Source organism: Balaenoptera acutorostrata, chromosome 2 (assembly GCF_949987535.1).
Source record: "Balaenoptera acutorostrata chromosome 2, mBalAcu1.1, whole genome shotgun sequence".
NCBI lineage: Eukaryota > Metazoa > Chordata > Mammalia > Artiodactyla > Balaenopteridae > Balaenoptera > Balaenoptera acutorostrata.
In genome coordinates, this window is record NC_080065.1 from 169216339 (window position 1) to 169231325 (window position 14987).

The following is a 14987-nucleotide window of genomic DNA, read 5'->3' on the forward strand; positions in this document are numbered from 1 at the left end:
GGTGGAGCTGGGGTGGAGACTTTTAGTCAGGTTTTTAAATTCATTTCAGCTTGATTTTTTTTAATTGAAGTAAGATTCATATAACATAAAGTTAGCCATTTTAAAATATACAATTTAGAGGCATTTAATACATTCACAGTGTTGTACAACTATTACCTTTATGTAGATTCAAAACATTTTGGGGCTTCCGTCATGGCGCAGTGGTTGAGAATCTGCCTGCCAATGCAGGGGACAGGGGTTCGAGCCCTGGTCTGGGAAGATCCCACATGCCGCGGAGCAACTGGGCCCATGAGCCACAATTACTGAGCCTGCGCGTCTGGAGCCTGTGCTCCGCAACAAGAGAGGCCGCGATAGTGAGGCCTGTGCACCGCAATGAAGAGTGGCCCCCGCTTGCCACAACTGGAGAAAGCCCTCGCACAGAAACGAAGACCCAACACAGCCATAAATAAATAAATTAAAAAAAAAAACAAAAAACATTTTCATCACCTCAAAAGGAAACTCTACCCATTACGCAGTCACTCCCCATTCTCCTCCCTCAGACCCTGGTAACCACTTTCTGTCTCTGGATTTGCCTGTTCTGAACATTTCATATGAAGGAATCATATAGTATATGGCCTTTTGTGTCTGCCTTCTCTAACTGGGCATAATGTTTTCAAAATTAATCCACATTGTACATGTTTCAGTATTTTATTCCTTTTTATGACTGAATAGTATTCAATTGTAAGGATAGAGCACATTTTGTTTATCCATTCATCAGTTAATCAGTTAATGGACATTTGGGTTTTTTCCACTTTTTGGCTATTGTGAATAGTTGCTGTGAAAGTTTTTGTGTCGACATGCTTCAGTTTTCTTGAGTACATACCTAGGAATGGAATTAAAGGGTCATATGGTAATTCCATGTTTAATCCACTTGAATTTGTGTATGACACTATATTAGTTTCCTAGGGCTGCTGTAATAAATTACCACAAATTGGGTGGCTTTAAAACACCAGAAATTTATTCTCCTAGTGAAGTACGAAATCAAAGTGTCAGTGGGTCAAGCTCCCTCCAGAGGCTCTAGGGAAGGATGCTTTCTGCCTCTTTCAGCTCCTGGTGCCCCAGGAGGTCTGGACTTGTGACTGTATCACTACAATCTCTGCCTTTGTCTTCACAAGGGCTTCTTCCTTTGTGTTCCTACATCATCTTCCCTCAGTGCATGTTTGCCTCTGTGTCTACATTTCCCCTTATAAGGATACTAGTTATTGGGTTGGGGCCCATCCTAATGACCTCTTGATTTGATTGCATCTGCAAAGACTCTACCTCTAAATAGCTCCCATGCACAGATTCTGGGGGTAAGGACTTTGACATATCTTTCTCTGGGGATACCATTCATCCCATGATAGGTGCAAAGTAGTGATCTCGCTTTCATTTTTTTTTTTTTTTAAATGTATTTATTTATTTATTTAATTTATTTATGGCTGTGTTGGGTCTTCGTTTCTGTGCAAGGGCTTTCTCTAGTTGCGGCAAGCGGGGGCCACTCTTCATCGCGGTGTGCGGGCCTCTCACTGTCGCGGCCTCTCTCGTTGCGGAGCACAGGCTCCAGACGCACAGGCTCAGTAATTGTGGCTCACGGGCCTAGTTGCTCCGCGGCATGTGGGATCTTCCCAGACCAGGGCTCGAACCCATGTCCCCTGCATTGGCAGGCGGATTCTCAACCACTGCGCCACCAGGGAAGCCCCTCGCTTTCATTTTTTTCAGAGGAGAGCTGGTTGTCTAGAAAATTCTTCCCAGTCCTCTGTTAGGGACATCTCAGTGTCTAAATGTGTGCAGGCCAGTTTCCAGGCTCTCTATTCTTCTCTTTTCTTCTATTCTATTCTTGAGCCACTGTCTTGTCTTGATTACTACAGCTTCCTAATTGAGCTCTCACATCCAAGGGTCAGTGGTTAGAAAAATAGGGTCTGTTTCTTGCTTGGACAGCTTTCTCTGTTCTTGTGACCCTTTTATATGTGTTAACCTTGGCTCTGGCCATTGAAGGTCCAACAGTGACCACACGGAGGCCCTGGAACAGCTTTGTGTTATGCCCTAGAAATGACTTTGTCCAGAGCATGTCCAGCACAGCCCTGGGCCGAGATGACAAGGATGTTATATGAACTGATGCCCAGAATGTAACGCCCAGGAGAAAATAAGTTGGAGTCTTGAAGCTCTTTGGAAAGGCCAAAGATATGGGGGTTGAGCTGAAGAAACTGAGTGACTTTGTAGCAAAGCCATGGCTGTGAAAAGGTCCAGTTTCTAACCATGATAAAAGGGCAAGATTGCCAAGTTAAGTCACCCAGTTAATTGTGGCCCTTAATTTCTACTCTAGGAATTTGTACAGCCCTAATATTAGCATTTGCAGGGAGGGAAGGCAGCTGTTGGGGGCAGGAGGCAGTTCCATGGTGACTCCCAAGCCCCATGGGCTCTAATTTTAAACCATGAGACAGGGAGGGAGGGCTCACAACTGTACTGCTGACACCAGTACAAGGGCACCCAGAAGTTCATTTTCCTTGGACACGTCAAAAAGATATTCCACAAGCCTTTTCAAAGGTTTGGCAAATACTTTTGGGCCAAAAAAATGTTTTTCATATACATTCCCTGACATTTATTTTCGTGGATACAGGATATATTATTAAAATCCTTGTATCACTTTAAATTGTTTAAATTCTTTTTTTAATAAATAAATAAATTTATTTATTTATATTTATTTATTTATTGGCTGCGTTGGGTCTCTGTTGCTGCACATGGGCTTTCTGTAGTTGCAGCGAGCGGGGGCTACTCTTCATTGCAGTGCGCGGGCTTCTCATTGTGGTGGCTTCTCTTGTTGCGGAGCATGGGCTTTAGGCACGTGGGCTTCAGTAGTTGTGGCTCGCGGGCTCTAGAGCACAGGCTTAGTAGTTGTGGTGCATGGGCTTAGTTGCTCCTCAGCATGTGGGATCTTCCTGGACCAGGTCTTGAACCCCTGTCCCCTGCATTGGCAGGCGGGTTTAACCACTGCGCTACCAGGGAAGTCCCTAAATTTTTAAAATTCTTATATCAGTGTTGCTTCCTGAAACTCTCAAAGTACAGGATCATTTTTGGACTTTCACCCAAGTTAGTCATCACAACTGAATTCCTCTTGAACAGTGTGAAAACACTGCCAGGACTGATGAGAGAATTTCTAGAATTTAACCAATAGCATTACAATTCCCCCAGCAGGTGGCCTAAAGCGTTGCTCAGGATTTGAAATCAATTTTAATGATAGTTACTAATTTGAATAATAGTAACATAATTTCAAGCATCTTGTATTTACTTTAATGTTCTGATTTGGCGTTTTTTAAGATCCTGTTTTGTTTGATACGCTGTTTTGGCGGCAGAGAATGATTTACCCAGGAAGTCCGCTCTTTGCTACCTATCTCCACTGCCTTGTAGCAGTCATGGTTTCTGATGAGAAATAAGCTGTAAATCATATTGGGCTTCTCTTGTATGTGGTGAGTTGTTTTTATTGTGCGTATATTAGTGCACTTAATGGTGTCCCACATTTCTCTAAGATTGTCTATTTTTCTTCATTCTTTATTCTCCCTGTTTTTTGGATTGCATAATCTCGATCAGCCTCTATCTTCAAGTTCATGTATTCTTTCTTTTGCCATTGACATCTACCATTGGACCCCTCTAGTGTGTGTTTCATTTTATAATTTCTATCTTTTTACTGCTGTTCTCTATTTAATGAGACATCATCATGAAACCTTCCTTTACTTCTTTCAGCATGGCTTCCTTAAGTTCTTTGAACAGTTATGATAGCTGCTGTGAAACTTTGTTTGTTAAGTACAACATCTGGTCCCTCTCACAGTTTCTGTTGTCTGTTTTTCTTTTCCTGCGTATGGGTCACTTTGCTGTTCTTTGCATGTCTCATAATTTTTTCGTTGAAAGCCAGATGTTTTAGGTAATATATTTTGGTAACTCTGGATACTGATTCCGCTACTTTTTCTCTGGGCTTGTTTTTGCAGTTGTTTGCATATTTATTTGCTTAGTGATACAGCTAGCCTCTTTTAGTGAGTCTATTTCCCCGGCAGTGTGAAGCCTTTGGTGTCACTCCTCGGAGGGTGCAATTTAAGCATAAGCAAAGTCACCCTGGGATGCAGGGATTTTCAGAGGGCTCTCTGACTATCTCTTTCCTGATCCCTCCATTAAGCTGTTTCGGTTGATATCACACCCAGCTGTTGGGCTCCACTAATTGTTGGCTAACTGGTCTGCTGTTTTCAACAATGCCCATAAACTGCTGCACAGTCTTCTGGCTAGTGTTCAGTTTTAAGGCCAGTCTCTGAGGTTTGTTCTTACCCCAGGAGGTTCTTCTTAGCTGTCTCTTTCCATGGTTCTCTCTGGTGAACTGGCTTGGTTTAGCTTTTTGCTCTTAATTAAGAGGAGCTACTATTTTCAAGAGCACCCTGAGGCTTGAACATTCCTGCACTCTGTTTCAAATGAGGTCAGTTCCTTTGTGGAAAGCTTTGGAGCCCTCTGTGAACTGCCTTTCCCCTGGGAAGAATCTCTGAGCCAATGCTCTGATCAGCGGCAGCCTCTGGTCTTCTTGATATGCTTCTCCTGGTGTGGAACCTCTGCTCTATGCGTGATCTGGGGTAGGGATAATCAGGACCCCCATATGTTCAGTCTACCATGCCTCCATTCAGTGAGTAGGCACTGCATAGAGGAAGGGTGCCCCCAAACTCTCAGCCACACTCACCAGGAATTTAGCTGCTTCAGCTTTGGAGCTGGAGGGAATGAGAAATGCTGGTGGCCTGCCCTCTTGGTAAGATACCATACCCCCTGATCAGGAGCTGAAGGGAGAGGGACCCCCATCTTCTTGGCCATACCCACCCCAGGTGGAGTTCTGTCAAGCAGACCTGGGGGGCATTTGGGTAAATCACCTCAGACTCTTATCATTCTTACCAAGTTTTAGTAGATTTTCTTGAATCAACATCTCTTCTTTTGCTGTGTGTGCTGAGGACAATTTTCTGAGATTATAATTTTTTTATTATTATTATTAGTGTTCACCAGTTATACGTGTTTTGCTGTGGAGTGGGTCTGCAGAGCTCCTCATGCTGCTAGCCCAGAAGTGGACCCTCTCAACCTTGTTTCTGAACTAAGCCTGATGCCTGTGGTTCTCAAACCTGAAGGTGTTGGAAGGGGCTTAAAACCCCTGCCATCTGACGATTGGATTGTTTTGCATTGATGTGAATATCATGGGGTAAGAAATGGGAGATGACAAAGGAGCCTTCTCTCTATGAAGCCCCACTAGGCTTTGTAGACTTGTTTTGGAGAAATACCAGCCTCATTCCAACATTGGATGGACATTCAACATAGCTGTGGATGCCGATGAACCTCCCAGCATTATTTGCAAAAATTTGTGATGGTTCTTTAGTCTTGGTTACAAAATCTTTTAAAGGGCACAAGAAGAATTCTTCCAGAGACATGAGGTCCCAGGGAGAGGTAGAGCCTTTTCGCACTAGGTAATTTCTGCAGGTGACTAATATTTTGCAAGCAAAATAGCTATTTATTTCAAATGCTCAACATTTACAATATTCCATTGTATGATAGCATTTTATCAGATGTTAGCAGAATCAAATCTTGAAATACTAACTTGAATTTTTAAATGGATATGAAGGATGGCTGTGGGTGTGCAAGTAACATGATCAATACGTGTAACTTTATGGTATTATTTTTTCACATGTGTTAAATAAGTGTATCCTCAGTAAAGTTTTCTTGTTACTATTACAATGCCCCTTAAGATTTTAGAAGTAGATGGATCCAGGGGTGTTTTCCAACAACTACAACCCATTCTCCCATTCTCAGTGGATACGAGCTGGATGTCCAACAATTTGACTCAATTCTGACACTAACTGCCTGGAGATAGCGTCAGACCCCACAGGTTAAGGGCTCAGTCCCACAAGGCCACCCCCATTTCAGGTGCCAATCACAAGTCCAGAGCCACCCACACTTCTGACCTACTGGCTATACATCAGGGTTCCCACGACCCCCTTCTCAGGTTCAGTCATTTGCTAGAATGGTTCACAGAACTACTCAGGAAACACTATGTATTTTTACTGGTTTATTATATAATAAAGGAGATCAAAGGAGGTGTGATCAATTATTAACTCCATTTCCAGCCTCTCTTTCTTCTCTGGAGAATGGGGGTGGAGTGGGGTTGAAGATTTCAAGCTTCTAATCACGGCTTGATTTTTCTGGTGACCAGCCTCCATCCAGGAACCATCCAGGAGCCCACCAAGAGTCACCTCATTAGAACAAAAGACACTCCTATCACCTGGGAAATTCCAAGGGATATAGGAGCTCAGTGTCAGGACCCAGGGACAAAGACCAGATATATATTTCTCATTATGCCACAGACCCTGAACTGTTTTAGCTACCCAGCTGCCCAGTACCTGACTGTGAGCTCTGTGACGAGGCTTGGTGTTGTGCGGACTTGGTTCTCAGTAAGATTCAGCAATTGCCTCTGAGTCTACCAAATTAAAGTTGTTTAATCCATTAAGAATCTTTTTATGAAATTCTTTGTCATGAGGATGTGAAAACTACAATTTTGAGCATGCAGGTGTGGCCTTTCCAATAACTGCTTCTGTAGTTGGTGTCTTATTTCGGGTTGCTATAGCCAAATACCATAGACTGGGTGGCTTATAAACAACAGACATATATTTCTCACAGTTCTGGAGGCTGGAAGTCTGAGATCAAAGTCCTGGCAGTTTTGGTGTCTCGTGAGAGCTTGCTTCCTGGTTTATAGGCAGCCAACCTCTTACTATGTCCTCCTGTGGTGGAAGGGGCAAGGGAGCTCTCTGGGGTCTCTTTCATAAGGACACTAATCGCATTCCTGAGGGCTCCACCCTCATGACCTAATCACCTCCCAAAAGCCTCACCTCCTAATATCAACACACTGGAGGTTAGATTTCAGCATATGAATTTTGGGGGGACACAAACGTTTAGTCTGTGGCAGCTGGTTTAGCTGCCAGTGTCATGCTGTGCTGCCCCTAATTGATGGAACAACATTTAGTCTAAAACCAGCCCCCTCTGAGAGTCCATTAGGTCTGCACTGTGGGCTCAGAGCTCTCTCAGATTCCTTCTGGAGTAAAGGGATCTCTAAATTTGTTCCTGCCTGGGTTGCCAATGAAGAAAGCCACCAAATTGCTTGTCCCAAACACACATCTGTTCGAATGGGAGTGGGAACAGCTGACTCCCCATGGGAGGGACAGCCTTCAGAGTGAGATTGAAGGTCAGGCCCCCCTGCAGGTGAAGGCCCATTTCTCCACTCATGAGGCCACCAGACTATCTTAGGAGGGAGGCTGAGGCTGTGACTTTGCTTTCTTTGGGTTTGGCTCAGGTAGGATTTTAAAATTAAGCCAACACTTTTCCTGCACACTTGTGATATGCTAGAGATGATAAACATATAAGACTGCATTCAGAAAATATGCGTGATTTTAAAAGGCCTTTGCCAATGCCTTCAGCTAAGACAGTATATAACTGGTGTTGAGAGATGTGTGTGCATTGCCTTGGTGGGGCAGAAGAGCTTATAGCCTGCACCTGAGAAGCAGATGCAAAATCAAGGTGCACTTCCTTAAGAAGGGTCTGTCCTGGGGCATTAGGGTTCCCAGCGTCTCTGCCTTCGAGTGTCTGTTCCACATCTGTCCCTGTCTCTCCTTTCATATAAAAGCTTTGCAGAATTCTGACCACAGAATAACCCCTGCATTATGTCATTTTTCTTCTAAACCTCGGCCAGAAGTACCCAGGTGTAGACCGGATGTACGCATTTGAATGACGTGGCCTCTGTTTTGCCTGATGGGCATGGAGCCTTCATTGTTACAAACACCTGCAATTCAATCTTATAGTGACAGAAGTGAGCTTGTATTTCATTTGGTCATTTTGCAAACAATTTACTTTGTTTGAGAAAGTAGCATTTCCTTTAGATTTCTCAATTCTGGCATTAATCAGCCTAAGTTTGTAATGGATGATTTTTTAAAAAAAAAGTGGCGTCCAAAAATAAAAATGAGGAGGTTCCAAGCTTCGGTCTTGAAATGGAAACAAAAAGGATAACCCAGTTTTGAACTATGTTTAGGAGAATGAGAGGATTGGAATCAGAGATCTTTTCCACTGTAATAACATTTTATTGTTGTTGTATGAACGTTACGAAGTAGTCTGATGTGTATTACTACAGAGAGGAGCAGACCAGGGCAACATACGGAAAAAAACAGAGATCTTCTTATCTTTATGGTGCAAATTAACACACATTAATAACATTGTGAATAAGGTTCTATTTTCAAAAACTGAATTAGGTTGTTTACATAAGGGAAATGATTTTAGTTTTTTAGGTATCTATCGTCGATACTTTACTATATATCTATCACGACTTTACTATCAATCTATCATGTCTGGTGTCTATTGTCAATACTTTACTGGGGGCAGAATCAACTTTATTTGCTCCAAATAGATTTTATTTTGATCCTGAAATATTACTGGAGAAAGTTTACTTTGAAGTGGGATATCTGTATTAAGCCTAGTTGAAATGAAAGCTGGTGTTTCCATTAAAACATTGCGGTGTCACTTTACAGAAAGCTTTATTTAGGACCTGCATTTCCCATCCCCTGGGACAGCTGGACTTTGTCTCTTGCGTGGTCTTGGTGGAGTGTCCACTCTGCTCTACTCTTGAGTCACCTTTGTGGGGGGGCTGTCAGTAAGGGGAGGGTGAGGAGACCTGCACCCCAGGGAACTCCCACAGCCACTCAGTTTCCTGGAACTCATTTTTGTCTTTCACTTCTTTTTTTTTTTTCTTTTTTTTTGCCACACTGCGCAGCATGTGGGGTCTCAGTTCCCCGACCAGGGATCGAACCCTGCCCCCTGATGTGGAAGTGCAGAGTCTTAACCACTAGACTGCCAGGGAAGTCCTGTCTTTCACTTCTTTTTCTTGCAAAGGAATACATGCTTGGTGTTCAAATTTTAAATAATATACAAGTACGTCAAGTTAAAACTCCCCCACTTCTAATGATAACCACAGTTATCGATTTACCGAGAGTTTTCTGGATGTTTTTCTCAGTTCTTTTGTGGTTTCTGACCTTGGAACATGGGTGATGGTGGGCTCCGTTCCTGCCCTGGGCACGTATTTACTCCCTGGTGATTCTCGAGGCTTCTCCACTAAAAGCCAGTCTTACCTACACCGACCATGATGTCAAGCATGATCCACTGTATTGTTTTCTCTGCTGTCAGTTCTCCTAACATCTTGGAAAGCTATCAATCACTGAGACAACCTTTTGTGGCTGTTGCTGAGGAAATCAGGTGCTTCATCTTTCAAATAACTGTGGTCTCTTGTGTAGCATTTTCTTGAAACCAAGTTTGGGCCTCACCATTTCTTGCACTGCACACGGTGCAATTTTGCGATAACCTCCTTTCAGTAGCACTTGTCTTGTCTCTTGGGTTTTGTAGCCACCTTGCCGTGGGCCTGGCCCCTGGGCAGTTGGGGTCCTTGGACTGGAGAAAGCAGTCCCCTATCTTGGGGCTCACTGTGGTCCTGGCAGGGATGCTAAGCTCAGGCCTGGAGGTGACTGGCACACATCCTGGAACGAGGTCCCCAGGTGGGGACCAGGACAATTCCAGCCTTGGCATGGGGTGTGCACTCAGATCCAAAAGGAGACAGTCCACCATGTGGATGGGAAGACGAATGGGGTGCTGATAAGCCCCTCACCCTTTTGGTCTCTCTCCTCTGGATGTGCTGCCCCTGGAGCTCTGGCCTTGCCTCTCACAGTGCCAGCTCTCCTCATCCCCGGGGGCCCACAGACGCCTTCTCCCAGAGGCCTGTCCAGTCCAGTATGCCCAGAGCCAGCTCCCTCTTCTTGGTGCCCCCCACTTCCACCTGATGAGCGAGGCCATCACCTGTGCAGAGCCAGGCCCGGTCGCTAGCCTCTCCCGCTGCCGGTCTGCACAGCCGGTGGTCAGCAGTCAGCCCAGGATATCCCTTGGGTTCCTCTCTTCCTCCTGGCCCCTCAACCCCGGGCCCCCTTCTAGTCCTGCCATGGGGAGGACATCCTGGAGCTGTTTCCGGGGTCTGCACTTCTGAGCTCAGGGTCCCAAAGGTCCTGTGGGCAGACGAAGGCCCCGGGAGGTCTCTGCAGGTCCTGCGATCCTCACCTAGGCTGTCCTGCCTGGCAGGGTCTCCCTCCCTTGTGTTTCTGGCACATTCTTCTCCCCTGCTTAGCTCTGGCCTCAGCTCCTCTCTGACCCTCCACCTGCCCCTCCTCCCCCTCCCTCAGCTTCCAGCTGTAGGTTTAGCCTCTTGTGGCCAAGGGGAGGTGGTGGGCACACCAGAAACCAACAGAGGCTTGGGGAAATGCGAGCTCCTGACTTTGGATTGTTTTTTTCTTTTCATTTGATTACTTAATTTATTTACTGACATTATGTTTTTTAGAGTTAGCCCAGTGGATACAATTCCAGTTCATTTTTTAAACTGATGTGTAGCACACATTGCCCAATGACACAATCATTTCTTTATCCATTATAATATAGGTGGGCATTTAGGTTCTTTCCAAAGTTTCTCCACTAAAAGCAATAGTATGATTTAAAAACCCTTATCTACCTACATACGTGCAGAATTTTCACCTGGTCATCTCTCTTCAAACTTTTTGCTTTTGCATCCCCACCCCCAGCCCCCCGCCAAGGAATTTTTAACCATTTACACATTTTTTCAAAACCAAACTCCAGACTTTATTTGGATTTCATCAGCTTTCCCATTAATGTCCCCTTTTTGTTCCAGGATGTTATGCAGGCTGTGGTGATACACTGAGTTGTTACATCTCTCTGGTCTTACAGGCTGTTTGTCATTTATTCTCAGGAGAAACTTGGTTAATAAGCACTGTCACTGTATAAACATAAGCAAATCATTCTAACTTCTCTGAGCCTCAGGTCTTTCTGCAGTAAAATTTTAAAAACACCATTTTGGGGAAGATCCAATAAACTCTTGATATGAAACACTGCAAAGTGTTATTGTGTGTTTGTTTTCCATATGGGAGTTTGCATTTCCTTCATCTGTGTTATTCACAAGGTGGTCAAGCATTTAAAACATTCAGAAGGGAAATAAAACCCTCTTTCTCCCCAGAATATACAACTTCATCTTCACAATTGCACTGCCACCACAGACTTTTAACATGATCACACAGGACTTGTACATGATAACATTTGAGACACCCTGGGGGACCCACTTGGTTTTGCATTTACTCTACTCATGGGAATGTTAGCACAAGGGTCTCAGGCCAGGTAGAGAAGATAGATAGGGCCCAGGACCCTTGAAGCCTGTGGTCCTCCCAGATTGACAGGAGGGTGACTCATAGTCCAAGATGACCTGGTGGGTGATGTTATCCACTCTCCCTGCCAAGGATGATGAGGGTGGACGATGCAGTTTCCATGAGGCGCAGCAAGTATGTGGATTGTTGAAAAATACATCGGTTGGGCACTAGGCACCTTCTCTGCAGAGATGGAGAACACCCAGGAGAGCTGACATCTTTCAAGTGCACAGTGATGTGTGGGTCCATTGGCTGTAGCTGGTGACCTGGGATCTGTCTGCAAGCAGAGTGGAGTCGGGCTGGTCCTAAGAGCAGCTGAGGCATGGAGGTGGATCACAGGTCAGGGAGGGAGGACAGAAGAGGAGGGTGAGCTGTGGAGGACCACAGGCAGGGAGGGGGATGGAAGGGGATGATGAATGGGGTTAGATGAAGTTATGGGGTTGGCCCCTATGGTGGGATTATTGCCCTTATGAGAAGAGGAAGAGACATCAGAGCTCACTCTCTCCGCCAAGTTGGGACACAGAGAGAATGTACCATCTGTTTACCAGAAAGAAATTCTGTTAGCCAACATGGAACCTGCCAATACCTTCATGTCGAACTTGCAGCCCCTAGAACTCTAAAATAAATGTCCGTGTTTAAGTCCCCCAGTCTGTGGTCTTTGTTTTGGTGGCCTGAGCTGACTGAGACTTTGGGTAGCTCAGGTACTGGTCTGTGCTCAGACCCTGGGTTTTCCCACAGGATACAGGTCTGGGTGTAGAGGGCATAGATGGGGTGAGGATGTGGCTTAGCCCCCAGGCTGCGGGTACCGGGCTGGAACATAATGCCCTGGTGCTGGCTCAGGAGCGGGGGCTGATGGTGGGCAGAGAGCAGCTCCCCCACTGCCTAACCCTGGTGGGTCAGCCTCTTCCCAAGAGAGGCCCCAGGACTCCTACCAGATGGCCTTCTCTGGCTCCCCATTAGGTCCCTGTTAAGCGAAGCCCACCTTCTCTCCTCGGTGGGCCCAGCATCCCATTCACCCTTGTCCCCGCGCCGGAGTCATGGGGATGGGGGGCAGCCATCCTGGGGCATGAAGCATCATGTGCCACCCACAACACCTGCCCCTGTCCTGCCTGCCCACCCCTTGGGGCTGGGTCCCTAGTCCCTGGGAAGTGAAGGTCTCAGGATGGGGTGTCAGGGACCCTCACTCCCATGTAAAGATGCCATGGACACCCAGGCAGGCCAGGTGCTGCCAGGAGTGACCAGGGATAAAGAACCCACCCCAGTCGCGTGTTTGGTTAGGGTGGAGGGGCGCCGACCCTTGGGCACCTGTGCTGGGCTCCTAGCTGCTTGCCTCTACCACGAAGCTGCAGGACTCTCAGGTGACTGGTCATCTTGGGGTGGTTCTGTTCCCCTCTGGGGGATGGTCCTGGGTGCCCCTGGGGGTGGTAATGGATCCCCCATTCTCCTTCCCTCCCTGCACTCCAGGATGCTGGTCTGAGCAGGGGTCCTCACGAGTTGGGGCTCCTGCCCCACCCCCACCATTACTGGAACACACAGGCCTCCTCCCCCAGCCGCCCCAAGCCTCTGCCCTTTGCCTCCCTGGGGCCAGGGGTGAAACCAAATCTGGGGCAGTGACACCCAGGCTATTTTGGAGCTGGGCTGGGCGGGCTGGCAGTGGTGGGGGCGGGGTGGGGGCGGGCCCAATCTCCTTCAGCTGATAGCACCCGCCTGTCCTTTTGTCCCTGTCCAGTTTGAGGACCGGCAGGAGTGAGGGCTGCTGGGCGGGAGCTTTGTCGGTCCTGGGCCCTCGGAGGGAGGTGAGACCCAGCAGCCCCTGCCCCAGCATCTGAGCGCCTCGCCTGGGTGCTGCCCAGTGCCCCTGGTAGAGACAGGTGAGGAGGCAGAGAGCAGACGGGGTGGGGGGCCATCCAGTGCCCCTGAGGACGGCTCTGCTGAAGGTCACGGCTCCGGGGGATGGAGGGACCTGGGGTAGGGTTTCAGCCAGGCGGTGCTGCCCCTGGGGTTGGGGCCATGGATTCCAGCCCCTGCCCCATTGGTGAGCTGAGCCAGACCCTCATGTGGGGAGGGAGCAGCTGGGGGAGGAGGGGGGCGTCAGAAGCACCCACCTCCTCCTTTGCCCAGTGTCCTGAGGGTCTGGCTGGCCCTGCCCCCAGCTCTGTTGAGATGGACACCCGCTGACAGCTGGGGCTATTTTGGGCCTGTTGGCTCGGCGGAGGGGACAGCCAGAGGGCCAGTGACACCTGACTCCAGGAAAGAATTTCCCCTGGGGTTCAGGAAGCTGGAAGGCCCAGGGGTCTCAGGGGAAGGTACAGTCTGCGGGAGCTGCCCTTTGAAGTCTTTTCTGGAAGGGTGTGGGGGCCACAGGGTTGGGGGCAAGCTGGGGGGACAGGGCTTCTGGGAGGGGGCCGCCCAAGGTTCTGCTGTGAGGCTGTGAGCCACTTCCCACTCTGGACTCATCTGGAAAATGGCCCAAGACCCACAAGGACCCCAAGTTCTGGAAAAGCAAGTGTGGAGGGGCTGTGGGTGTGGCATGGGTCAGCCACAAGGCTCCCTGGCAGGCTTGCAAGGGGGGAGGGTCCTGGCCTCAGAGTGAAGGTCCTGCCAGTGCCAAGCTGGGGCCTCCAAGGGGCTAAGGAGCCCGAGCGGGGTCCACAGGGAACTGCCTTCCCAGGTGGGCATCTGTGAGAGGAAGGGTCTTCCTTGAGAAGCTGGGGTTGAGGTCCTGGCCCAGTCTCTCCTCCTGAAACTCCTGTTCTGCCCTTGTGGCTGCAGCTCCAGTAGCCCCAGCCCCCAACATGGCAGGGGGAGGAGGAGGACACTGCAGGTGACCCTGTGCCCAGAGGGGCCTTGGGTGGTCGCGGCCCCACACTCAGCTTGGATGAAGGCGGCTCCAGAGTCCTGGGGCATACCTTGGGGTGCCTTGGCCCTGCTGCCCAGTGGGGGTGCCTGCCTGGTATGGGTGTCAAGGGGTGTCTTGTCTGGGTGAGCCCCCTTAGACCTCCATGGGTCTGCCGCAATGAAGGTGGGGCATATAGGCCCTAGACAGGGAACGCATCCCCGGTGGCTTTAGAGGTTCTAGGGGTCTGTGCCCACCCTTCTGCACCTGCTGAGAGCTGGCTCTCCCTAAGCATGTGCAGAGATGAGACCTCCCTCCCCATCCCTGTCCTCCTGGCCCCCAGAGGCTGCCAGCTGTGGAACTGGCTCCCTGCCCCCTGCACATACTCGCTTATGAGCTCAGAGCAGTTGTCTCCCACAGCTGCTCTGGGTGTGGCAGGGGGAGGATGCCATGTCCTTCCTTGGGGAACCCACAGAGCTACTGTGTAATTCAGGAGGCGGTGGTGTGCTGGGAAGAGCCCAGAACTCAGGGCCCTGGGGAACTGGTGTCAAAGTAATCTTTCCACAGAGGGACGCTGAGGCCCAGGAGGGTGTCCATGGAGGCGGGTGGCCACCTGCCCAGGTCCTTCCCAGGCCAAGAGCCCAGCCAGGCCATGGGGGAGCTGGGGGCGGGGCAGAGGTGCTGACCGCACAGTGAGTCAGCAGGATGGTCCCAGCTCACCTCCTTGAGGGGGATTAAGGAGATTAGGTCCTAAATCACAGGGTGGGGAGCTGGAGGGCCTGGGGACATTGTCCCGTTTGTGCCATGGTGGGCAGCCCATGCTGATGGCCCGGCTC

General features: G+C 48.5%; 1 protein-coding gene across 2 annotated transcripts in view; it reads left to right on the forward strand.

Annotated features, from left to right (window-relative positions):
• Positions 1–13063: 13063 nt before the first annotated feature.
• Positions 13064–14987, forward strand: part of LOC130707292 (obscurin-like) — a 35595-nt gene continuing 33671 nt past the window's right edge. For both annotated transcript variants that reach the window (XM_057541147.1, XM_057541148.1), the window contains exon 1: positions 13064–13186. The gene's annotated coding sequence lies outside the window, so the exon portion shown is untranslated. The remainder of the gene's footprint in view (positions 13187–14987) is intronic.